General features: G+C 46.7%; 1 protein-coding gene across 1 annotated transcript in view; it reads right to left on the minus strand.

Moving 5' to 3' along the window:
• The window catches only part of LOC146180219 (E3 ubiquitin-protein ligase PDZRN3-like), a 197,106-nt gene that overhangs the window by 168,405 nt on the left and 1,370 nt on the right, over nt 1–27,331 (minus strand). The window lies entirely within an intron of this gene.

Genomic DNA, 27,331 nt, shown 5'->3' on the forward strand with positions numbered 1-27,331 from the left:
TGACATCACGTTGCAGAAAAGCATTGCTTATCATAATTCGTTTATTTACCACGAGGAACAGGACAGGAAGAGCGCGACGTATAGAAGAGGTGTCTCCGCATCACTGAAGTGTCCGCAAACTGCGCGAGACATGAATATTAATGTCACGACCAGTATTCTTTGTAGGTGTCCATTTTATCTTCGCTAGTTGCTTTCAAGTAAAAAAGAGCTGGCCTAGAGTCCCTACCATAGACCACAGAAGAGCGCGCCGCTGTTATGTGATGGCTTCTACATCAAGCACACTTGTTCAGTTTTGGTAAAACGTATTCGGCCGAAAAGCTTTTCGTTTAAGCCATATAATGAAGCAAAAAGAGCACCATCAAAATTAAAGGAGCGTGAAGAGCCAGGGTAGCAGTTCCTTTTCCAGCGCTGGAGAAGCTGCTGCTTGACGAGTATTTTTAATGCTCCGTGAATCGCAGCATTCAAGACTAATTTCTTCAACTACAAATCAACGCTGCAGCCTAAAGGCTTTTGGCGAAAGGTGACAAACATAGTTCAGTTTTATTTTAAGATCAGTTTGCGGACAATGTTATTCTCTATCGATCGGCTACCGCTTCCCACGGAGAAAAATATACTCCCACAAAAGAGAGACGTAATAATGCCTCCCAGGTGATGTAGGTATACCAAATAAGTAAATAAATAAATAAATATGATAACATATAGGAAAGGTGAGAAAATAAAATGCAGATGTCAGCGACGTTTCCGCCGACAAATTGTGAAGAGCCTATACCGCATTTTGCCCCCCTTCCGCAGATGTCTGACGCTTCAATTTTACGCAACATTGGAAGAGTCGTTTACGCTCTCGACTTCAAGAGTGTGAATGGAGCGAGACGAAAAATTTTAAAGGCATCTTTCTCAGCAACAAACTAGTATTTTGTTGCCCCATAATATGTCATCGCCATCAACATGGCCAGGGCCGCCGCAGGCCAAAGGCCTCTACTATATCCGTCCAACTAACCTAGCCCTGTGGAGACTGCACTGCATCCCCATGACTTTCGTCAGAGAGAATGATACATCTAATTCAACAAAAAAAGAGAAAAGAACAACAACTAAAAGTGTGTGGAATTTGGTGCCTTTGAACGCACGCTAAAATTCGTGTAATAAAGTGTTTCATGACGCATACCCAATGCGAACACCGCGTAATCGTCACCACATCTCTGCGGCTTGTGTAGAGAGGCGTTACCGAATATATCGAACGATCCCCTGTTGCTGGCGGGTACACCCGTTGGAGGGAGAGGAGGACAGAGAGAGGAACGTGGCCCCTCGATGAGGGATGTTGGACACTTGTCTATAAATCTGGCAGGGCGCTCGCCGCCTCTGCGCCACACATGCCGGCTAGGCGCGGCAAATATTTTTCCTTGGGACGTGGAACACTGCCGTTTTTGGTTCCTCCGCCGGCAGCTGATATTAGCCGCACGTGTTCTCTCCTTTCTCATGCAGAAGCCCCGCTCCTCCTTCGGGACGCACTTGTGGGGAGGGAGCGGCCTTTTCTAAACTTGACCGCGCTGGCAGGTCGATCCGTAGACGATAGCGGAGCTGAACTCTTACTTATTTTTGTACCTTCGAAGCAAGGCCCAAAACTCAATCCCCCCCCCTCCCCCCGTCTTTTTCTTTTTTTTTTTAGTATAGTCAAGGCCGCGTTGGTATTTCCATATTTGAACGCAAAAACATTGCAGGCTACATTAGAAACTGCAAGAAAGCTTGTTAAAATGAGTATAGTATGCTCTCCCCCAGTGCTAGAGATGTTAGGACAAGAAAATAATGGCAACTAATGCTAGGTAGTCCTTGTTTTTACAAATAATCAGAACACGCTGTTGCTCGTGCTTGCTGTAGTAAGTTCCGCTACAGACACTAGGGTGAGAGTTGGGCTACCAACTCAAGCGGTCGGCAGGAGCTGCCAACTTGGGTCTCTCATTTCACATGGGACAGAATCATGTCAGAATCAGCCTGCTAGGACCCCGGCATTCACGTTACCCTTATGGATGATCACGGAAAATTGGTAGTACGCCAAAAACACACTGACTTCGAACTTCAAAATGCGGCTCTTGTAACCACCGGAGTAAAATAACTGAGCTAGAAAGAGGAATCAGTTAATTTGGTTAGGATGGGAATCTAACCGATAATGCTTTAATAACGAAACGGGCACAAGACCGACAGGCCACGGAGGCTATTTGGTCTAAGTTGAATAAAATTGGACCTTCTGAATGAGCAATGCAGTCAGTAGTAGTGATAGCTGAGATAGTGAGGCCAGGAGGTAGAAGCAATATGATCATGTACGTTTCCATCGGCCGGAACAGTAGGTTGAAAAGGCACTCGCAGAAAATCTTTCATAAATTTAATAAGCGCATTTTCACCCCGTAAACAGTGAGATGTGCACTTCGTAACTTTGTTTATTAGGGGATGTGTGTGTGTGTGTGTGTGGGGGGGGGGGGGGGGGGGGGAGGACGTCTACGGCGATTCTATAGAACGTGAGAACACAGCTTTCTAAAGTTGTCTCTAACATGAAATGGCAACACGAGTTCAGGCGATAGAAAAAAGGTTGTTACTCGCGTGCTTAACCTACAACCACCCTACCTTTACTAAATGTATATAGCAAAACATACTCAAATAATGTGCTTGTCCCTCATACCCATAAAGTAACGATTGGGCGAATTTTGTTACCGTGTTAATGTAGAGCCTGATGTATCCTCAGACGCCCATATGATGTCGAAATAGTTCACCGTGGACTGGTGTTTTTGACTGCAGAAGTGCGCAAGCCAAAATGTATCGTAAGGCGGAAGGAACGTTAAGTGGGTCAGTCACTTCGCTTGCTTTGAAAAAAAAGAAACCTTAAGTCGGCCTTACTATGACTTCCAAGATGCACCAGAAAAACCGCTGAACGCCTTCATCCCCTCTCATAAGTAAATAAAACGACTTGACATGGTCACGTTTTTCGCTCCTGAATGAAGCGTGTCCGCAGACTGCAACCTACGCCAAAATGTTAACCCAGTGCGGCGTGGTGCGGGGAAACATCAGAGAACCGTTCTCAGGATCTTAGGACCTGGCGTCTGTCTATATTGATCCGAATAGAACGACCGAATGCGCACGGTCGGTTCACGCGTAAGTCGCACTCTAAATTTCTTCGTGCTACACTGATGACGGCAGTATTTACACGGATAACACTTCTGAAGACACTGCCAAACTTTCCAGCCCCACTAGGAGGTAGCATAACGGCGTCGTCGTGTCGTCATGATAAAGAACACACTGATGGAGACGTCACGAAAGCACGCACGTATCGCAGCTCTCGGCCAGCCCTGTTGTGCTACACCACAGAGGTTCCGCCGCTCGCTAAAATTACGCGAAAATAGGTTGCACGACTTTAAAAAGCGCTTAATGCAGGTCATTTGGTATATAGTACAATAGGTGATATTTCCGCTACTTAATTCGATGAAGTGGAAAATAATTCCTCTTACATTAAGTACAATACATAGCTCCAAATTGACGCAGTCGTATGCGTTGATTACTATTCAATTCCACATAAATAATTAGCAGCGCCCTGAACACTTTTCTGTACGTTCTTTCTGTGTTGTATTTAAAGGCCAATATATGTGCGTTTCTAAATAACAGCGCTGGGAACGAGACGAAACACGAAGAAACACAGACACGGGTTCTTCGCGTTTCGTCTCGTTCCCAGCGCTGTTATTTAGATATGCAATACCAACTAGCCCGATACCTCGCTCTCCTCTCGAGCTTCCGCGCTTTTGATACATCTGAATAGATCAAATCCGAAGTTATGTACTTTTTTTTTTCTTTTTTTTTTTTTTTGCTCTGGCCGTATTGAGGTGCGCATTAGTATCGTGACCAATGCAAACATTTTTTCCGATGTCAAACTTTTATGAATGAAGCATCTAAACAAAATTGATCGATCATGTACTTATTTTTACTTCATGCTATAGTGTTCTCTCGTCATTCTCGGCTATACGCCGTGAGAGGGCACGGGAATACTTCATGACTGCTTGCCGTGACCGCGCAAGGTTCAGAGCAGTAAAAAAAAGAAAAACTAAATCGCGTTATGAAAGCTACGGGCAGCGTACGAGAAGCATTATGACAGCAAGCTCACAGACATAACTCCAGAAGAAATCTATAAGTAGGTCCCTTCCTCCCCCATCAGCAGCTTAATTCGGATTCCTGAGTGTCTTCAGTTTTTTTCCTTGTGAAAGCTGTGCAGCCTCACTTGGCATAACAACGCAGCTTTTTTATTTGTGAACTGGGGGAACACTACATCCATACGACTGCGTTTCGCTTTTAATGTCGGTACATTTATTGCTAAAATTTAGGGTATATGCGTGCATCCTTAAGGCCAATTACTGGTTGCACATCCATGTGCTTGCACTGCATGCACAGGTAGTGTGACTTGATCGCAAGCACATCCTTCTAGCGCACAGCAGACAGATAGCTGCAGGACCAAAAAAAAAAAAAAAAAAAGACAGTAGAATTAAATATGGTTTCCAATTTCGTCCTTGTCTTTAAAGGGAGGGCTGGAAAGAATGGTTTACGTGTGTTATGGGAATAGGCAGAGCAAAAAGGGTACTGATTACTGAATTACAAATGCGCAACGCCCACGTTTGGTGCGTTCATTTTACGATATGTCGCGTTTTTGGGCCCGGCATCACAACTCACGGTAAAATGTACGCAGGCTTCAGTTTTGTACTGGCACTGAATAATTGAAGGCGTCAGTTGCACGCACCATCGAGGTTCACACTGATCGCAAGGTGTTACCTTCAAAAAACTGGACAGACGTTCTGTTGAATAAAAGTTTAAACGTTCTGTCCTGGACAAATAAATGCCCCATCCCATATCGATAGATGAAACAAAGAACTATAGCAGAAGAGGCCTGTGCGGGCAGTAACCAAACGACTTTCTCTGTCTTATCCGGTGCAAATGCCACACGATGAATGCAGCGCTTGGCCAATCATTTATCGGCACTAGGCGCTCGCTCCGCAAAAAGGTGCGCGTAAGCCTTGGATTTAAGCGAGCTGAACGCAGCGTATATTTCGCCACTACCTTATCTCGCCGCGCGTCCCCAGTGCACCACCTCGGAAGAGAAAACAAAACACGGGTGGGGCTAGACACGAAAGACGAATGCGCCTCAGTCGTAGACCGCTGCCGTCCGCAACTCGGCTTTGCTTACGATGTAAATACACACAGACGTATACGCGCGCTATCGTTTTCACGCAAACATAAAGAGACGAAAAGACCGAAGAGTGCCCGCTTCCCTTCGCAAAGCAATAGCAAATGCTGCTACGCCGGTGCCTACTCCGTTCTCATCCTGTCGTGGAGGGAAAGGGAAGGAGGAGACGTGGGTGCACCAGACCGGCCCTTATCTTATCTGCCCCTGGTAGGCGCGCGACCAGCGCCAGCGAAGTCAGCAAGGCGTACAATGTGCAGGCTTTCGCCGAGCGGCCAGGGCCAGCTGGCTGCTGGGATCTGTTTAGGTACAGCGCAGCGGGACCTGCGTTCAGTGTTACAAAGCTTGGGGAAGAGAGGCACTCGGCCTGTAATCGCCCCTTTGAAGCATTTCATTGACTTTGAGCGAGATCGTTAATGCGGAGATCTTATTTCGGTTCAGCTCTATTCATTTTGTTTCTGCTGTTCGCATCCAGCTCAAGTGTCGCCACTTCCGTTCTGCCCTACGCTGGCGGTGCACTGCTCGGTCCGACGGCCAAGGGAGGAAGAAATGTATTTTACCTGTGTTCTGCACGCGACTTGCTCACAGAAAGCTGCGCCTGATTATTTACCAAGAAAGGCGTATAATCAAAATTTTGCCGCTGGTAAAAAAAAAAGAAAACGAGGCGAGGCAGTTTCATGCAGCTAGAAAACGTGGTCAGTGAATACTAAAATTCTGTGCACCTATCAACGGCAGCGTCGTTTGATGTAACAGAACTAACATGCCCTACGTATTTGCTAGATGCCTCCATTCTATTGATAAACCTGTTTGTGGAATTACTCAGAAGCTGTTGGTAAAGAGTGTGCTATAACAAAACCAAACATATAGGTACGGCTTACCACCGAATTAATAGCGAACAGTGCAGTGGACAGGCGTAAAAGTATCAAGAATGAAATTATATACTCTAGATGTCTTACTGCTGGTTCCGAATAAATTGTAGATAAGCTATAGGCTATTCCGTGGTTACAGAAAGGACGGGGTGTTATTCAGACTTCCCAGAAATACGGCAGTCGACTTTGACTGTCTAGATTTCTGGCGCAGTTTACGCATACGTTGTTTGGCAGGATATCATGCCTTGATTGAAGATTCACGCACGAAGTCACGGACGAAATTCACGAACGGGCAGTCGTGCTCCTTTGCGCGGTACCAATTCCCTGTCCCTCATTTTTAAACGAGCCTCGAACCATCCAAATAACGGGTAGCAGTGCATCGAGCTGTGGTGCAGCTGCTTCATATAACGCTGATAGGGCACGTTGACTACCTCGTGTGTATGTGTGTGTGTGTGTGTGGGTGTCTGCGCGTGCGTGCGTGCGTGCGTACGGGCACACACGTTTAGGCGAGCTGATCTCTATGCCGTTCTTTGTGCACCCAGCGCTGAATAACATTCTTTAAACAGACGGACGGCGCTATGGTGCGGGGCCTCAAGCATCAATCACTGCTTGCCATAGCCAGCCGAGCCGACTTTGCTTCCGCTTTTGACGCACAAGCTCTGTACGTTCAGACACCCGAGCGCTTTTTTGGTGGCGTAATCTTTACTGAGCTCCTGCTTTCTTCCTTCGGATGAAATGAAAGGGGGCAGCGAAAGAAATTCACTCCGATCATTCAAGCAGCCGATCAATCACAACCGCAATTTTATTCGCTCGGTCATGGATTCTTGGTATTTTTGTCCTTGGGGTTCACCTCACGCTTGTAGCTTCATGAGATCCGTCACTCGTTTTAGACTCCTCCATCTACAACTTTTTCGAATCACCTTCATGCCTCTACGTTACTTAGTTTCATAAGATTGCGCAACAGTGAGTGGTACGTGCCAAGCAGAGAAATATCGAACAAAGCAAAAATTAGCGCGAGAATGACAAAAGCTGGAAAGCCAGCCTAAACAATGGGTAAACCAAACCAAACCAAGAAAGAAGCCGTGGGAGGACATTTTCAAACTGCTCAAAGCAACGATAGTGCAGCTGCATCAAGCACATGCAGCTACACCTTTGGACGCTCACCTTTCGTGAGATGATTTATTAATGAGAAGCTTAGAGACAAAAACACACTCCTTAATTGCAATTGGGGCATAAAATAAAAAAAGCTGTGAAACAGGTTGCTTCTGCAGCCAATTAGCGGCAACAAGGCATTCAGTAATATAGTACACCATTTCAAGTCACTGCAAAGACCCCGAGCGTCGCGTTGTATGAGTTTTCAGTGCTATTCCAATGCGCCTTTAAGGCGTACTGGAAGATCCCTCAAGCCCTCTCTCGACGTCACTTTGTAGGACAGGCCACGTCAGAATAACACTGGCCGCTATAGTCTCCGTTCGTGCAAGGCTTCATCCGAACGCATGAGCGCCTCCTTTCTAGCCGACTTATGCATCAAGCTGCCATTTTTTTCAGATCGATGCTTTCGAAATACCGGCACTCTCAATTACTTGTCCAGGGCACAGCAGCTATCTCGGCGACATCACAAACACATAACTTGGCATGCACAAGGTGACTTCCTTCTCAGACAGCTGAGAAGCCTGTCATTGGCGGCGATATCTACGCATGCATGCTACATCTAATTGCGACTTTCGCTAGAACATCCGCCCGTGCGTTCCAGCAAACGATGCAAACATGATAATGTAGGGAGAACCATCAAGAAGCGATTGCCCACGCAACGGCTCTAAGAGGTAGAAATCTCGAATGGTTTCAATGACGCGATACCCAGTGATACGTCTTAGGAAAAGGTCCGTGCTGTGCACCCCCCCCCCCCCCTCCTCTCCTCCCTATCCCATTTCATGAAGATTGTCTTTTTTTTTTTTTTTTTTTGTCTAGCATGCCGCGTAGAGCTTCGTGCCAATATTCTGGGGGCTGGAGAGACGTCGAGAACTTAATTAAGGGTCTCAGATATCAACCACGTCTCCGGCGGTAGCAAAAGACAGGCCTTCTCGACACGGACCTTTCTCCCACCGGGGCGCCTGAAAACACGTATACGGCCGGACGTTTGGACATTGATTCGCGGTACAATGACCGCATAAGCGCGGTGTCTCAAAGCGAGCACCGCTGAATGTCGCTCTAACGATGCCTTTTGGTAAGGCAGCAAGTGTTGCAATAAGTGCAGTTTTTATTCTCTCTTTTGGCCTATCAACGACCGTCACAAAAGACCAGAACAGAATGAAATGAAAATGATAGAGCGTTATTAAAACCGGATATGGGAGAGTTTTGTTGATGTCGTTCAAAATCGTCATTATCAGCGGCAGTAGCCTGATTATACCGAGTGCAGGTCGAAGGCGTCTCCCATATTACTCCAACTAACCCAATCGTGTGGCAGCTGCATCCACTTGACCTCTGCGAACTTCTTAACCTCTTCCGCCCATCAAACTTTCTGCCGCCCCTGCTACGCTTTCCTTCCCTTGGAATCCAGTTTGTTACCTTGGCGACATTTGTTACCTTGGCATCGGTTATCCTCCCTTCGCCCTGCATTTCCTGCCTATGGCCATTTCGTTCTCTTGATTTCCACTAGAGCGTCGTTAACATCGAGTTATTTCACAGGCCCATTCTGCGCGCTTCCTATCTCTTAACGTTACACTTACCATTTTCTTTTCCATAGCTCTCTGCGCTGTCCTCAGCTTAAGTAGAACCGCTTTCGCAAGCCTCCGCGTTTCAGCCGCATAAGTGAGTACAGGTAAGATGCAACTGTTATATACTTTCCTTTCTAGCGATACCGGTAAGCCGCTAGTCATAATCTGCGAGTACCTGCTAAGTGACGCCGTTACCTAAGGTTAAATTCACCGGCTACGAATTAGCGCACATTCGCCCAGGTTTCTTAATTTACACACACACACACACACACACACACACACACACACACACACACACACACACACACACACACACACACACACACACACACACACACACACACACACACACACACACACACACACACACACACACACACACACACACACACACACACACACACACAATATTACACAGCGTCAAATGGAAGGTTTCCTATCAAGCACTACATTTTTTTTTCTTTTCCAAGTACGAGAATAAGCGAGAAAGCGTCCTTAGCGGATACAGGGCGGAAGGTTACGAACGGCAGTGTAAAGCATGTCCCCGAGAGAAAGCGATGCTGCCTGTGCAGTTGGTATCGCTTCGAGGAAGCGAGCAGGCATCCGGTCAGCCTTGATTAAAGAGTCAAGTTCTCCGTAATTGCCGGCGACTGACTCGCGGAGGCGAGCGAACAGCCTTGAAGTGAAAGCAAAAAGCCAAACAGGTAATAACGCCTCCAGTAGGCTCCTCGTAACCGCAAAATGGTTTTAAGAAATAAAACAAGAAATATACTCTGCCGTTGTCTTCAGCGCAGCTGTGAGTGATGCTCGGAGAAAGCTTCCAAATGGAGGGAAAAAGAAATAAATTACAAAGGAAGGGACGTTGATTGCGGCGTGGAAGGGCGAGAGCAGTCATTAGTCGTCCTGAAGTGTCGGTTTGATGCTTCAAAACGTTTCCTTGTTTTAACACGTTTACGGCTGAGGGGTGCAAACACGCGTTAGCGATGAAAACATAATGGCAGCGCCACAAGGAAACCATAGGCATTCTCGCAAAACAAAGTAAGTAAAAATCGTCACATACGGTTCTTTGCCACAAGGGGGCACCGTTTGGATGGCACAGGAAGAATGGTAGCAAGAAACTTCGCAACCTGTTAGACCTTGAGGTACAAAAACAACGCGTCTTTCTTTGGCCGCTTTTACTGTCACTTATCCACTCTAATCAAGGAAAGACAGAAAAAAAAAAAAAAAGCTATTTGGAAGTGTAGTTTCTTCCTATGGGGCTCTGGTGGCCCGTAAATATTTGACGCTGGCTGTAGCATAGCTTGCGGGAAATCTCCCTAGGTGGGATTTCCCTAGGTGGACCATTAGCATAAAAAATATTAACTACCAAAGTCGACTTTGAGCCCAGGCCTTCCTGAATACCTTATTTTTTTGTTCTTCGCATCCAATAATCATACATTTCTTCCTTTACGTTACTTTGATATTGACAAAATTAAATCAAGAGCATACTCTCAAGCTTTATTTTTCTTCATCACTGTAACGAATATATTCTCGACAGCAATATCTTTCCTTTCCTTGCTTTCTACACGGAGCAAAATAAACGAGCAAGTAATTTCTGGGGACCCTAATGCATGTAACGCCCTCTGCTGCACCATTAGCGAACAATGTATGCAACACTTGCGACGCCAAACATCGAACGGAGTACTCGAACTTGTTTTGATGCACCAGCCGATGAAACTTTCTAGAGCACAGCGCCAAGACAGTGTGAGAAAGCGAAAAATCAATGAGAAGCCCCATAAAGTGCATGGCAAGCGCGTGAACAACACCGCCCATGGGAGAACGCAGACTTGGGATCATTTGGAATTCTGCGCCTATCTTCAGAGGGCCCGAAACGGAGCCCCCGAAACGAAAAGGATTCGTTCGGCGAGCGGCCAAAAGGCGTCAGGAGCAGCGACGACTGCTCGGTCGCGGCACAAAGCATGCATGCACAACACAGTACGTAGTACATCCAGCGTATAACTGAGGAGGGATGCAAGCAGGAAAAAGGGGTAGAATGGTGGAGGCAGAGAGAGGAGGAAAGGGACAGCGAATGATAAATGCGTGCATCCTGTGGGTCATACATCACCAAGGCATCCCCTTGATTTGGGCAACGCTCTCTTCTCTTCATTCAACGCCGCACCCACGCGGACTCCGTTCTCCATTCCGCGCCCCCCTCCACTGCTCTCCCATCGGCAAAGCAAATGAAAGCATGCAGCCATCAGCAGGCTTGAATGAATAAAGCAAGCACGCAGAGGGCGGCTTTGCCTTCAGTTTTAGAAAACAAAATAAATAAACAAACAAATCTATGAACGCGCAGAGATATAGACGCGCATGGACTTACGCAGTACTGCAATAGCAAACAGCCTTTCCACGGATGCGGAAAAAGAGTACATACAAGAAGTAATAGAGAAATCTAAAACCGTTGTCCAGCTGCCTCGCGTGAAATGTGCATGGAGCGAGCAAAAGTTGCCCTTCGGCCAGGGTAGGATAAACTTGTAGACAAAATAGACTTCCTGCGGACCTAACATAGAAGGTTGGGTCACGTGCGTGATTGGTGGCCGGGGCTTCCTGGTTTTTCTCGTGTCGTTGTCAATTAGTATTTCCCAGACGTCCCGTCCCGTACAAGCCAGGTACCGCGAACCGTTATAAATGGCATGCGCGAACAACCTCGCGGTTACTTCGCTACCTGTAGGTATACTTCTCAGCCGGAATGAGTTGCAGTCTCGGCACGCTGCGTCGTTTTGGTCAGAGGATGTACGGCTCTGGTTTTGGCTATAGGCATTGCTCCCACACAGAGCATAGATGAGTCTGTTTGGGAGGAACGCTGTGGCGAAGGCCGCAGCTGAGGAATGTCTTATTTGCGCTGCTTCAGTGCGGCATGCAAAAAGAAAGAAAGAAAGAAAGAAAGAAAGAAAGAAAGAAAGAAAGAAAGAAAGAAAAAGAAAGAAAGGAAAAAGAAGCAAAGAAAGGACAGGAAAGCTAAAGTTAACGATGAAATAAATGACTTGGGGAAGAAGGAAACTATGAGCAAAAGAAGGGAGGAAAAGAGGAAGAAATAACACAGACGAGAATAAGGAAAGTAAAGAAAGAAGAAAAGCAAAAGAGGGAACCAGCGAGGGTCAACAAATGCGGACGAATATCCAAGGGCATGAGAATAACTGGATGTGCAGAAAGCGCATAAGAAAAGTGTATACGGACATGCATTGCGAGTAAAGGGGAATGAGGTAGGAGAGTACGGGGGAAAAAAAAAGGGCGCAAGGCAAGAGAAAGGAGCCGTGATAGGCGGCGGCCGATGTGTATATCAGACGCATGCATGCGACGAACGACCCGGCGGTTCTGCCCCTCGCATTTGCTGCGCTGTATAGGTTGCGTGCGTCGTTGCGAAGATGGTGCCAGTCGGTCCATCCAGGATTTCGCGGAGCGAAAGAAGAAGCAAGCTGTCTGGTTCACTGACGGACGCCATTCGTATACACCACCGAATCACGGGCGCGCATACGCGACGGGAGAAAACACACTGCGGCCCCATACGAGTCCATATACGCGGCGCGGGATGGGATTGAAATATGCACCGTGAATTGCCTGCCATATGATGCCCAGGGATGAGCGCATATTTTTTATTCCTAGCTTTTAGTACTCTATGAAATTTGTTTGTCCCGTTATGCGGCAGCATTTCCAGCTAGAAAAACGACCATCGGATCAAATGGCCCTTTTCTTTAGGACCGTTTGGCGGCTCAATATCGGAGCTCTGCTTGGTAACTTGAGTGGATCAGTGAAAGGGAGCCCGACTGAGGCGGCCAGTAGATAGTTTAAAGCAGACTGCCTCTGCCTCTGGTACGGTCTCGGTTTAACAAAAGGTGCACAGACCAGCTGTACGACCACCGTATCGGCATGTGCGCTTCCGGATTCTCTTATTAGGAAATATTACTTCCAGGATAAAATAAATGACGTCTATCTTATCGGAAGTGCTACGCGAATGTATCGCTCTGAAATATACGGTGCTATAGGTCATGGAGTTCCGCCCAGAGTAACATGGTTAGACCTTAAAAGTTTGTCCCCTTTTCATCCCCTAAATCCACAACGAAAAAACAATTAACGCCGTGCCTGCAGTGCACTGTTTTCAATTATTTTCGTGACAGTTGGACTTTCTAACAAGCACGAGGTCCTGATTAGACAGGTCAGCATTTTCGTAGTTGCATTTTCACAGAAATGTGGCCACTGTGGCCGGGTATATATATATATATATATATATATATATATATATATATATATATATATATATAAACATTAATTGGGACTGTTAAGCTCTGCCTTTAAGGGTACGTCGTGATAACGTATTCTACCAACCGACATATAAAGCCCCGCTTTAACCAAGCCCGTATGGACGTGCCTCCGTAGAATATGAGTAATGTGAATGCAAGGGTCCTAAATGGCTGATTCTGATGTCGTCCTTCCATATGAAAGGAGAAAAGCCGGGTTGACAGCTCCTGCCAAACGTCATTTCAGGTAACACTACGTCCAGTCAGAGCTAGGCCATGTCAGCTGCCAGCGCCATGCTAGTGCTTCTCTCGCTCAGAACGCCGACGCCAGTGGTCATCTTGTCGAGGAGTCAGCAGTAAGGTACTGTAGAGCGTTATAATCGCCTTTGTTACTAAACATTATTCATCCGATAATTAAGCCTACATTTAATACTCGAAAGCAAAAATCGAAGAAAAAAAACGAGAAAATATGGCTCTTCGCAGTGCGTCTGCGAGCCAGTTGGTTCATCTCGCCTATTTTTCTGCCCTCGGTGTCCTCTTGAGCAGTTTTAATTTTACCTGGCAAGCGATAGCAAATTACAAACAGGCTGACAACGACTGCACAGAATGTCGCGTCCCTGTCACGTAAGGACAGTTATGGCCGCTTAAGCACGTAGGAATATACAAGGGTGAAGAGCGAAAGGCTCCCACTCGGAGTGGCGACGTGCGATGAAGGGGCTGTGATGGCCGCCACACCCGGAATACGTGCGCGGAATCTGTTTTCGGGTCCTACGGGGTTCAGGCTGCGCTGCGCCCACATCTGAGGGAAAGTTCGCGGGAGCTTCATCATCCTCACCCTACCCAGGTTCCAGGCCCCCGCCTTCCCACCGGAAGCAAATCTCACGCTTCACTTCCGGCTTGGCACGCGCGGAAGATGCCAAGCGCGCGCCTATCTCGTTAACGATGCATGTCGTCTGCTCATATGCAGTGCATGGAAGTGCACAACACGTTTGTGCTGGGCGTCTGTAGACGCCTGCCGAGGAAGGGTCTGCAAACAATCTTTATCAGGACGTATAAACGCCCCAAGTTTATTCAATTTAACCTCGTTACTTGGCATTCCCTTATTTTGAGCATTTTATTTACGCTTCAGTATCAAATGTATTCAGAACGCTTTCGATATAATTACAATGATTTTTGCTTCCCACCGAGTTTTAATTATTGAGGTTCTGATCTATCACAAAATTTCAGTTGGTCCTCATGGTTTTCTACGGAACTAAAGTACGCAAACAGTAGACAATACACAGCGACTGTCCTTCTGTTCTCTGCTTCTTCTCTGTGGATTGTCTACAGTTTGCGCTCTTCAGTTCCGTAGAAAATCAGTAAAGCGGCTGTTACCATCGGAAGAACGCAAGGTGTTAAGTTTGGTCAGCGCTGATGTTCGTGAGAATGGCAGTTATGGCACAGTAGCTTTAGTACATCTCTTGAGCGCAGTTACGAATATTGAGTGGTTAATTAGCTTTAGCCCTCTTTTAGGCGCAATTACAAAAGTTGAGTGGTTAATTGTAGAACATTTTCGAGCTTCTCTGAATATATAAAACATTTGCCCCCCAAAATGTCGGCCTCTGTATCATTAAAGATGCGCTTCTCTGCTTAAAGAATCGTTTGACGCTTAGCTCATGCCTCCTCTGTGGCAGAAACCACGTGCGAATACATTGTAGCCAATTTGCAGGAAACTGTCTACAGGGAGTAATAGATAGATAGATGGATTTATTGAAAGGAAAAACAGAGAGGTTGGCCGGAATAATTCAAATCTGGCCTGCTACTCAGCATCTGCAGGGAGCAATAAACGTCGCAATTGTATACGCTCTGTGCACAAAGTACAAGCAGGAGTTGTCGTGGGAAAACGTATAATTAACTGGCGAAAAATTATGCAATGTTTGCATCTAGCAAATCATTCGATAACAATCCGGACTTCGTGCCGACTTTAAATCACTTAAAATGCCCTGTTTCGCAACCATTCCATGTAATCGTGTTGTTTTCGAACGGTAATGTGTCCCGATGAGGCAGTGACAAACGGTATGTTTCTCTGAATTTTTTTTTTCTTTTTCGTTCGAAAATCCAGCTTTCATTACATCGTGCGGGTACTGGCGGCTCCTTCACGCCCGTTTTTTTTTTTCTCGGGGGGGGGGGGGGGGGGGGATGGTAACGCTAAACGCACAGTTACTTCCGCACCTCTACTAACTAAAGCTTGACACACAAGCTTGAGTACACAGCCATTGCTTATTTGGAATTGCTGCCTTCTACTCCCGCTTGTGTACTTCAAACTTAATTCATTCATCTGCAGTTCATCTGCAACTCATCTGCCTTGAGACACACCTGAGCTAATATTCCCTGTTCGATTGCTTCAGGTACATTTTTCCTTCTTAGAATTTGATTTACAGAGGCTATTCGCTGCCCGGCGAAGACGGCAAGATATCCGTGCATGCCGTGAAACGAACACGACCAATAGCAACGTTTTTTTTTCCGGATTCCTGAAAGAACCTAAAGCGTTACGCAGTTGTGCGTGATTCTGATTTTTGTTTTTGTGAGTGTTTGGGGGGGGGGGGGGGGGGGGGGGGGGCAGATTAAACAAACGGCATGACCCGTAGCCATAAATAACATGCGCTCAGATTTCCTCGGCATTCCGCGGCAGATTATATGGCTCCGCGAAACGGTACCGCGAATTCGAGGCATGCCATATCTACAGACAAATTCAGGAAGCCTGAGAAGGGAGGGAAAGGTTTTCGCTAACGCCCTCGCAAAAGAAGTGCAAAAGTCACAGCAAGGAGGAAAAAACAAAAAAGATGAATGTAGGAGGAAGAAGATAAACACAAACGCAAAAGCAGAAAAGTAATGTAAAGAAAGAGGCAGACAGGAAGTGTACAAGACGAACACTGCGACAGACCGGAAATGGAATCGGCGCCATTCCGAGAGAAACACGGGAGTCTCTTTCAGGCCATGTGCGGCCAGGCGTCGACTTACTTAGCTGCTTGAAGACGGCTGCCTAGTAAAGTAAAGAATATGAAGCAGAGTAGGAATAACGACAAGGAAATGAGACAAAAAAAAAGGCAAAAAAGAAAATTCGACGCCTTGCTAGCCCCCACGTAATAAAGTGCTTCCTGCTCGGTTTGCACCATGTAAGACTTCTCATGCGGCACAGACACGGGTGGACGGCTCTTAGGCCGGACGGATTAAGTGATAGGTTATCGCTTCACATCGAGGTGCCATACGTTTTCTAGAGCACGCATCGCACCACACAGCACCGCAAGCGGATGCAAAGCGAAGCCTCTGTTCATAATATTAGAAAAATTTACGTTTCCTCGTCCAGGAAGAACCCAAAGCGACACGGGTAAGCAGATTTATGGTTCGTTTAAGACGTATGACGACGCCTCTTTTAAGCTCTGGCAAACGCAATACGAAACCGAAACGCAGCTCTCCATTTGCTTCGGATGTGGCGCCTGTTCCTCAAAAGCTGCCAAAGAAAGAATAAACGGATACTACAAATTAAGCCCCATAATTCTTTGTGAAGACGATGAACGATAAGTACTTATATATAAATAACTTAGTCCGTTGTTATGAAAAAGTGAGGCCAGTAAAACAACGTGCTGCTGTTGCGAGTTTCTTCAAATCCGAACCTGCGAGAGTAAATTAACTGATTGACAACAAGATCGATAATTTCATTACGATATAGCAGACTCGAACACAATGGCGTTTTTTTATGCGCCCCGCAAGCGGAAGCAAATACCACCTCCTCACAACGACTTCGTCTTCTAATTAATGAATTAGAATCGTCAGTGGACTGAGCTAGAGAGTACTATTAAGCATACCTACAAATATATTAGCCTGAGGTCGCAGAAGAAATGCAGGGCTCACTTGCCTACATTTATTTGGTTCATTTTTATTCTCTTCTACAAAGAGTAGTGGAGAAGGACTTAGCGTAGAATGAGCTGCAAAGTTCGTCTTAACAGGTTCATTCCTTCAAATAAGGTCAAAATACAGTTCGTTAGAGACGTGGGCGCAGTAAGGTCGAGAATCACAAACGACAGATACACTAGCTCGAGCTACTCCTTGCCGTTCACCGGGACAAATACTGCCGGAAAGGGCGATACTCAGAGAGCAGCAACGCTGCAGGAGAGGTCAGTCTCGCGCTGAATGGGGCAGTCCTTCGTCAACTAAATGCTCATCTCTGTGGTTTCTCTTTTTTTTTTTTTTAACAGACGGTTTCTCCCCAGGGGGTGGACGGCGGTGGGCGCGGGTTGTTCCCAGCGCCGCGCCCCGCATTCATACAAAACAACATTCCTCCGTGATTAAGTTCGTGAGAACGTATACGCAGACCTCGGGCTCTTTGCTCCCCGCCTTGAGGCCAATTCACTCAACGCTAATTACTGCCAGCAGGCTCTTTTTTTCCCTCGCTCGCATTCAAAAAGCGCAAGCCGCGGCCGCCCCGCGGCGCCACTGGACACATTTCGGCCACCGCAAGAGGCCACGTGGGAGGTCCCGGCATCGTCCCGAGAAAGTGCGCTCGTGACGACGACAACCGCCAGCCAGACATGTTCCGTCGTATCGTAGAGCACGGCGCGGTTCTTTCTAGCAGCTCGTTAGCGGAGCCAAAATGGCTTCCACGTGAGGGCGGGGACCCAAGTAGAGACGGCGCACACGCGACGCGCGACTCGACCTCTGCGGTAAATGCGTGCAGCAGAGAGGCAGCCACGGCGCATCCAGCGTAGGCTGTAGCGACGAGGTTCAGCATCAGCGTCCCATCTGTAATGCGTTCCTACAGATCTTAATAACAAGGGGCATTTGCGAGCAACCGGAACTCATTGCACTTGTCGGCCATCAGAATCAAGGCGCCAATTGACCAAAACACAATATGCTCAATGAAACTGCGTTTCTTGCTAGTCGGATAAAGAATAATGATTAAACGTAAACGATATCCATGCTGTTGTTGTGACGCCGGCAGGGCCGGAGCCGAAGCGACGAGGAACGATGGAAGCGAGGAACTTTTGGAAAAGGAGCAGTGCAAATTTATTTCCATAATGGTAGAGATTTCAGAGAAAGCCTCCCAATGTCCCCGGCAATGGTCAGACCCAGATTTTTCCACAGTCTTGTCCCTAGGTACATAGATAGGGAATCCTTTGTCCTTGATCACTGGCCAATAGAAGAGCATCAATTGGCATTTTTGCACACAGCACCACAAGGAACCGCCTTCTGGATCCTTTCACGTAGGCCACGGCACCTCGACGCACGCGTCACCAGCTTCCCACGGGTAGACCTGGTTCCTGACGCTGCGGAAGCGAGGATATCATATTGTCGGCGCGTCTGTTCTCTCAGGCGTACTCTTGGTAACAGTGAACCCACCACAAGGCTGGGCCGGCGATGCATGCCTCTTTCATCCACCGCTGCCCTTGGGAAGAGCGTAATTTCAAGGTTACGTTCGCCGCACCTGAGTATCCGATGTCACGTGAGCTTGTTGCTTCGCGCAGGGCCTTGCTGCGGAACCGCCGCCGTCGAGGCAGGCCTGTTGCTATGGCCAGGTTGATATCCGCGGCCTCAAGTGCCCCAGACATTCACTGTTAGTACGCTGTCAGCCAAAATGTTCTTGGCAGGAGAAGCTAGGTAAAATGGCGATGCGATCCGTGGTCTATGCCAGATATACTCACTCTAGGAAGCACAAGCGTAACATAGCAGGCTCCGTTGAGTTACTTGCTGCTCTTGTTACTCGTTTCGAGTAGGACCGGCCCGGGTGAAAACTTTACATAAAATGAGCCATTGTAGCAAAATGGCGCAGCAATAAAGGAGAGGCTGACAGCCAAACGAAATTATTGGTTGAAAAGCTTTGATGTCTCTGGCTTTTTTCACACATTCAACATGAAACACATTCCACATCACTCATTAAACTTATCAAGCATACAATTAAATTCCATATATATAGGCACTGCCCACTGTTATCAACTGCTGCTTTCTTTTTTAAGCTGCGTCATGTTATTGTTACATCCCCTTTGACTTGATAATACATTGAAATGAACCGCCGAAATGAAACAGAATAGTTGACTTAAGGAAAACTACGGCTTCGTGCCAACGGCTGCCGTTTCCATCATTTTCTTATTACTCGCAACAATTGTGTCTATACATTAATATCAGAAGTGCATGGTGAACTCGACTGCACTCTTACAAAATACCACTAGGACATGCTTTCTACGAGGTATTAAACTTATGCTTACCGGTTCGCCACAGTCCTTAAATTGTGGCAAATGTGGTGTGTGTAAGGACGTGTGAAAGACTGAGATCGGAGAGCATGTGCGCAAGGCTGCGGAATTTAAGCACGACTTTGCGCCACCTTCTTTAATTTCCTTTTTATTATAATAAGCAGAGTCGAAGAAAACTATTCCGTCTGGTGGATTTGTAAAATGAAAACAAGGACGACAAGTGCGCATTAAGTATTATTGACTGATGCCGTCGGTGGTTAATGAAGTGCTGCAGGGTTTGCTCAAGATTAGCGTACGTCGCATTCGTGACAAGTCAAGGCTACCTAGAAGAAAACATCAAGGCCGTATTGGCCCAACAGTACCTCAAAACTCTTTTACCCCGAAAACGTTTGTCGCACTCTACACTGCTTGCGTACACACCTTGCATGATCGGCACTGGCCAGTAGACGCACCCTAACCTAGAGCCCCACGCAGCATCCTCGCACCCGCGCTTACGAGGTCACATGCAATGCTCAAAGCCGTCATAACGGGAAAATGACAGCACGAGGCAGGAACGTTAGACAAAGAAGCATAACGTTCGCGGCCGTGGGCATTCAGGCTACGCAACTATGCTTGTTCCGCCGAGAGGAAGAGGGCCTCTTCTAACACGCGAAGCGAGTTTCTTGCTTCAAGATCGACGAGAGCCTGCGACCCCCGCTGAAGGGTTAAACGGGTCAGGGCTCACAGTGGCAGGCAGCGTCCAGCCTCCGACGAAAAATTGCGGCCGAAAAGGGGGATTCCCCGCTCCGTGGAAGAAACTGCAGCGCTGCTCACTTTGAGCTTTTATGGTAAGACAGAAAAAAAAAAAAAAAAAAAAAAAAGAACAGGAAGGTGATAACTCGCCTACAGTGACTCAAACCCCCCTTGCCCCGTTACCAGAAATTAAATTAATCAATAAATATTACGCACTGTACTTTGGCGAAACGTTTTCGTGGGAGCATTGACTCATGCGCAAGGAAGACGACACCGCGCGTGCAATATCACGCATTTGTCCCCTTGTTCTATCCTATTCCCGCAGTCTTGGTTTTCTGGAGTAAATTACGCACGGAACAGCACAAAGGCTCAGACTTGAAGCCTCTGATCGCCTGGCGACAACCTTGGCGATAATCGGCAGTGACTGTCCATGGACACCTAATGTGATTTGTTGGCATATGCATCTGCTTTTGCCATTATATAATTTACATATCTCCACGAGAGACGATTATAAGTTATTCTTTCCTACTCGTGGTTTGCCTGCACGCGAAAAAATTTACTCTTTGGCCAAATGTATAAGTTTGTACTATCTGTATAGACGGAAATCAAAAGAGAATTTTCCCTTCAAAAATTTCCATTCCGAGTCTGCATAAGAAACGGGCTGATAGAGGGTTTCCACTCATGGTGTATAAACTGCCTGCATATGCAGTTCGACCGGGAGACCTCATTCGTCCATTTGTAATCCGTAAATTGTCTACACATATTCATGTACAGTGCGAAAGCGACAGAGCGTCATTGCTAGCTTACGACATCCGTAGAAACTCACGAGATCGCCGTTCACCGTGGTATCAACTGATGACACTCTGCACACTCGGAACAATCCCAGAAAAGGCTAGTAATAATCTTTTAGCCCTGATATTTCGTTCCCAGCAAATATATTCACTCGTCGTCGGCAAGGTTACGGTCAGCATAGTCAAATTTGAGCGCGCAGATGGACGAACTGCGTTTGTGAGCCTCGAATCGGCTAGCGGATATGACACAAGCATTATGCAATGGGTTGGTCATTTGTTTCGAATTTATCAGGTATGATTTCGTAGGCCTGATAAACTATATACACATCTGACATGACAGTGAAGCATGTTGAAACACCGAGTAAAACCTGATGCTGGACAATTTTTCGCATGCGTGATCTAATAAGGTATAATTAAATCTGGACAAGCACAATGAAAGGGAACGCCCTGACCCGTGTTCTTATTTTTGCAGGTCTCGTGTTAAGATAGCACGTTTTTATGTGTGAGCTGTATATCTGCGAAGGCATCGTTGATATCGTTGATGCCAATAGGCTGGAGAGCTTGCAGGCGGATCGTAATCATGGCTTTGGAACAAGCACTAAACGACGAGGTTTGCCGGCACGAATGACTGTACACGGAGCTCCAGTCTGCGACATATTTTATGTCCGAATACGAGAGAGGCTACAGGAGGACACCCTTCAAACAGCGACCTAGCGAGGGCACGGCGACGTAGGAATGACGAAATGATGGCCAGCTCCGCGAGGGGAATGACGAAGGATCGCCAGCTCTGTGAGCCAGTACCCACCGGTTGAAAGCAAATAAAAAAAAAAAAAGAAAAACAAAACAGACGAACACAATGAAATGCCAGGCACACGATGTCGCTTTGTAGCGCGAGAACCCGCGTGGTTGCCGGCAGAGGGCCGAGGTGCGCGGTGTATGCGTATGCGCGCAATGGCCTACGTGCAGAAATATGGTGCCGTGTGCAAGAATTTATGCTCTTCGATTGGTGCGTGCCAAAGGACATCACATGACATAAAACCAGGGATGACAGCATTGTATAGGGGTATATTTGCCAATATGTAAAAATGTAAGCAAATTCATCAGCGAGAGCTCCTCACCTCCGTTGTTCCGGTCTGGTCCTCGATATACTCGGCCCCAACCATACGTCCGGAGTGGTGACAATCACACGAAGAAAGGATAAAGCTTCGCTCGTTCAATATATTAGATTCTCGACATTGTTACTGTTTTAACAGAAAACCATAAGGTTGAAAGAAAGAGCTCTGGAGCTATCAAATCAAACGAGGAAGTAGAAGGAATACCCGACACCACACTTTTATACTCTGTACACGCACGTAGAAAGAACCGTTGCCTTCGCTCTGCTTTAGCCTTCCTTGTTGCTTATAGGTTAGCTGAAGGAGATGGCACCGATGAAAGAAAGTTCGTGTTAAGAGAAACCGTGTCAGGGAAACAATTTTCTCCAAATTTTGCTCTGACCCATTATCCCTCAATGTCCTAGGGGGAATGACGTTCGAGGAAGAATCTCCTGCTGCACTCGAGAAATGTTCCCTTTACCAAGCAGGTGTCAACTCGACTTCTTCTTTCGGCTACGACTGCAGGCGGGCTTATGTGCACTTCTGTACTTTCTATGAATTTAAGGAGAGTTGTTTGTTTCGGTCGTTTTGAGTTACGCAGCCTGTAGTAAAACGAGAGAAAGAAGACGGCTGCACAGTATGAAAGAGCACTGAACAGAGACGGGGGGGGGGGGGGGGGGGGGGGGGGAGCCTCAGTTCACAAGGAGAGCCAACGTTTCGGCAAGTGGCCCAGGCGAAGGCAAATACACTTGTCGAAACTTTGGGTCGGTTTGGCAACTGAGGCGGCCTATAGTAGTTTTAGTTTTGGCTATTTTAAAGAAAGTGCAAAAGAATGCCTCTCTTTTTTTCTTTTTTGTTAGCACGCCGATGTTCCTCGGACTATAGCAGCCGAGTAAGAAAGACCTATCAGTGAAATGTGGACTACTGACTGTTTTTTTTTTTCTTTCAAAACATTGAAACAGAAGAACAAAAAAGACCAGCTTGCGTTCAAGGCAAGCAACGTATTTTAAGCCCCTGCGAATCTGCAAAGGGGTATCTTCGGATCAAGCAAAATGTGGCTCGGAGATAAAAGTGAAGCCCAGATAACGACAGTCATGGTTTAAAAGCATCCCCCCCCCCCCCCCCCCCCCACTCGCGATCCCAGCTTGGCAAGCGCCTGGTTCTGTATACTAAATAGGAATTTCATAACACGCCGAAGCGGTAGGGAGCTGACTCCAGGTACCGAGTTGTTGTGTTTCTAGAAACATTGAAAAGAGCGCTTCAATTACTTTGGTTTCCATCTCTGTCTGAGAGCTTGAATTCTCGAGTCTCCGCGAAACTAGCTGCATTCAAATAGTGTCGCGTGGTCGTGACAATGCCTAAAGCACAGAATGAGGAGTCTGCAGTTGTGTCTAAATGAGCTCTTCTTGGGCTCACTTGCGCCCACAAACAACCAAAGTGAATCGGTGGCGGCGAAAGCAGCAAGCGTGCTCTGCTGACGTCGAACTATGAATGCCCGTTCCAACCGTCAGCACCCAATTTAAAGTCTGCGAAGAAGCATCCATGGGCGCAAAGAAATGACCAGAACAAAGTGAAACACTGCGGAAACGAACGCGATTGCCTGGAACCATTCGAGGCACACCTCGGCAAATCTTCCGCGACAAAGAAAAGGACAAAGCCGCGTCTCGACGTAAAAAAAAAAAGAAAGAAGAAAAACAAAAGTGATAAGGCTTACGGCTGCCAGCAGCAAAAAGTAAAGATAACAAAGGTTCGCGGCAATAGCACATTTATCATCGTCATGATCTTAATTCCGATCACTGCGCTACTGTTAAAGGGAAACTGCACCGGTTTTAGATTTCGATGAGCTTTGAGGGGTCATATGCTTATAGCTTGCAGTTTACGCATGCGAAATATCTTGGCACTAGCATTTGAATCAGTGGCACAAGTAGCGATTAAAACCGCGACCGTTATCAGGCTTCTCAGCACCGCACAGCTACGGATAGGGGGATGCATGATGACGTGATTGACGGTGCCAGAACATTTCCCACATAGAAACGCTTGGCTTGAAAAGTAAAGACGACTCCAACGAAAGCTAAGCCCTAGAGAAGTTGTTTGGCAGCATCAGAAAAGGTACCGCTGGAAGGGAGCGAAGGCAAGGATAATAATAAATGTTACCATCCGTGACGTCATCACCAAGCTTCTCCGCAGACCTTGAGTGCTCTGAGGAGAAGCTCGAGGTCTAATCGATTAAGCCATCAGTTTGAATGCTAGCGCAAAAACACTTCGCATGCATTACCTACAGCCTCTAGAAATTTGAATCCTTGAATATCGCGGAATTCTCAAAAAGTGATCCATCTGCCCTTGAAGAGCTTTTCCTACTACCCCAAGGCTTTTTTTTTTTCTTGCGCAAGACAAACATTTTTTCCAAGAATTCCTCAAGTTCTTCCCCAATTCACATAACTGTTAGCCGTAGCCAACAACGACATTTCTCTTTTTGGAATCCACCCAGACAACATAGTAGACATTTTAATCCGGAATGTACATGAAATAAAATGCGCAAGATACTCATGTTACACGACGATAGAAGGAAATAGTTTTCAAGCACGGAATAACATCTGATAACATCTGCCAAACCTGAAGTCCTATGTTGTTATCTGGGTATTGTAAGCCAGCTGCTTTTTCGTTTGTATGTTTATTTCTTTACTGTAGTCTGACATTGGCCCTTGTTAGTCCCTTCCGCGCGGGCTTCTGCGAGTGGCTCCCCTCCGTTTTACAACCGGAACGGCGGGCTTTGTTCGAAACCAGGGCGGCGCGTTCTTTGAGTCCTTTTGCCGCACGTCCCACCTTCAAAGGCGACCGGAGAGCGGACACCGGTGCCCCCGGGCATTTCTTTGCAGTGAATCTCCTGCACGTGTGATCGTCTCTCCGGGTGTGTACGGGGCGGGCCGCGTCAGCGTGGACGAGTGTTCAATATTGCAACGATATTGGCAGTATGTATTTTTTGCTGCGGAAATAAGATTTCTTTATAAACAACCTTTTGTGATTAACTGCAAATGCGTTTATATGTTCTTTAATTTGTATTCAGGTTTATTTTTAATTAGACGGTGAGGACTACGCTACTAATTGCCAATTTATTTGGTGCATTCGGGGTTTATATCTGACCAGGCCTAGTAATTATTTCATATCAAGATTATTTTGAGTATAAATATCTTTAGAAGATTCCTAGCTAGCTTTCAGGACTTTTTTTTTAGTAATGACAGGCGAATAACCCTAGGAATAAGAAGTTCATACGGCGGTAATTCCCACATAATGCAGTCTTGCTGCCGCAAAGAAGACAGACCAGGCAAGCGCAATAAGCGACAAGGCATCATCGGCTTGTAAACGGAACACCGAATCGCGTCCCCGAACAGCCGGCGCCGGCGATATAGAATATTTACGATTCCCGAGGGCGAAGTGAGGAGGAAAGAAGGAGGGTGGAACGGCAGTAAAGGGTCGCGAATTGAATCGGTCGCGGCCGGATTGCAGCGGCGGTCGCAGATGTAATCGGCACAACCACTTTGCACTCCCGGACACACGGAGGATGAACTTGGTCGGAGGGCAAGGGTACCATGAAGACAACGCTCGGATGCACACGCGTAGCATTTTCGAGGCTTGCCTTCTTCGCTTCCGTTTTAGTTGCCGCTGAGGAAATGGAGGCGGCGGCCAGCGGCCGTTACATACGCGTACGAAAAGGAAATGAGCGAGGAAGGATTCAACTGAGCTGGATTTTCTCAGTCCGCGTGCAAGGCCGACTTGGCCGAAGTTCACTGACTTTTGCTCTGCTCCTGTTTATTTCTAAAGCGTATAACTCTGATGAGGGGCCAGAAATAAAACTCGGGTTTTATTTTTCTTTATGCACTCTATGCGATTGATTTATAGTATTAACATTTCAACAGAGGATGTGGTATATACTTTTTATTTCTTTTCAACAAAGGTAAGCGAAGCAAAGTATACCCTCGGGATAGGATCAATTAGCGAAGGAACCCCGACTTATTGTCCGCGACTGTATATGAACTAATTGAAATTTTAGCGTGCACAGATTGCGGAAATACTACTGAGGCTTCAGGGAGTTCAGTTATGGTAACGAAGAGATTATTTATGGAGTGCGTATAATGTGCCCCCCCCCCCCCCCCCCCAATATTATTCTAACTGCGGCACGGGAGTGAACGCTTGTTCCAGCTAAACTGACTTCGAATTCGGTGATGCTTTCGTTTTTTTTTTTTATTATTATTCTTACCGCCCTTGGTTCGCAAAGGACGACATTGTCATTTGGGATAGATGGGACGGTTGAATTAACGAGAGCGCACTCGATACGCTTCGGAGGCTTTCTAGATGAACTAGCGTGGAAGTGTCCTCCCTTTTCTACAACAAAAACGGTTCTTCGACAAGTGCTCAGCTGGCTTCTGTGAGGTCGCGTAAAAATTTGTGCGCGGCAGCTTCCGGATTCAAGTTTTTTCCGTGACAACGAGTCCTAAGTTGTTGCAAGCGTCGCACCTTCGTGCTCGCTAACAGATTGTCATGATGTCTGAACAAGCACTGCACGTGTGGGACTGCTGACCACTTCGCTGAGTTTTACAGCGATGCCACGAAAGCAATAATTTGAATCGATTCCTGCATATGTATTAACCTACTAACCGCGCATAATCTATAAATCTGTCTCATAACATTGCGAATTGAATGCAGGTGAAACTGTACATTTAAATATTAAATGCCGATGATTTAGGAAACAAATGCCTTGGCAGCTAATATATCAAATTTTGTGACTACGCGATCATTATGCAAAAAAAAAAAAAAAAAAAAAGGAATACGTTCACACCACTCTAAGACCGGCTGCCAACGTCTGCAAAAAAACGTCTAACTATAATAAAGACGGACATAACGCTCTGATGCATTCAAAAGCTTGAAGAAAATTAACGTATTGAATGAAAATACTCGTGTCCCATGGCTACTTTCCATGCACCAATAAACGTTATACAGAACGGAGCGATTATTTCGAGTGAAGATAAAAACAACTGGCGTACTTGGTGGAGCGTTACAGCACACGTCGGTTACGTACCGTTAAACTGGCTTCATGTAAATTACCAGTGGCTCCGTCAGGCAGACACGCCGCGCGAGCTGTTCCGTCGCCATTCGAACAAGTGTTAGCGTGACGCAGTGTGACATAGTGACCATCTGGCACCGATCTGTCACAGCTGTCGGCTGCGAAAACGAGACTGCAGCAATTTATTTGGCTGCCAGGGCATAGGCCAACCCAGTGTTTGCGATCAGCACTTAACGGTTCACCGAAAAAGAAGCGGAACGAAAGAACATTTTTTTCTTTTTTCGCCCTACTTGTCTGGCTTTCGGGTTGTGAATGTGCTTCGCGCTACAGGGCCGAAAACATCTGTGCGTCACTGTGTTCGACTGCTTGAT

Source organism: Amblyomma maculatum, chromosome 9 (genome assembly GCF_055883805.1).
Source record: "Amblyomma maculatum isolate TAMU_Amacu chromosome 9, ASM5588380v1, whole genome shotgun sequence".
Lineage (NCBI taxonomy): Eukaryota > Metazoa > Arthropoda > Arachnida > Ixodida > Ixodidae > Amblyomma > Amblyomma maculatum.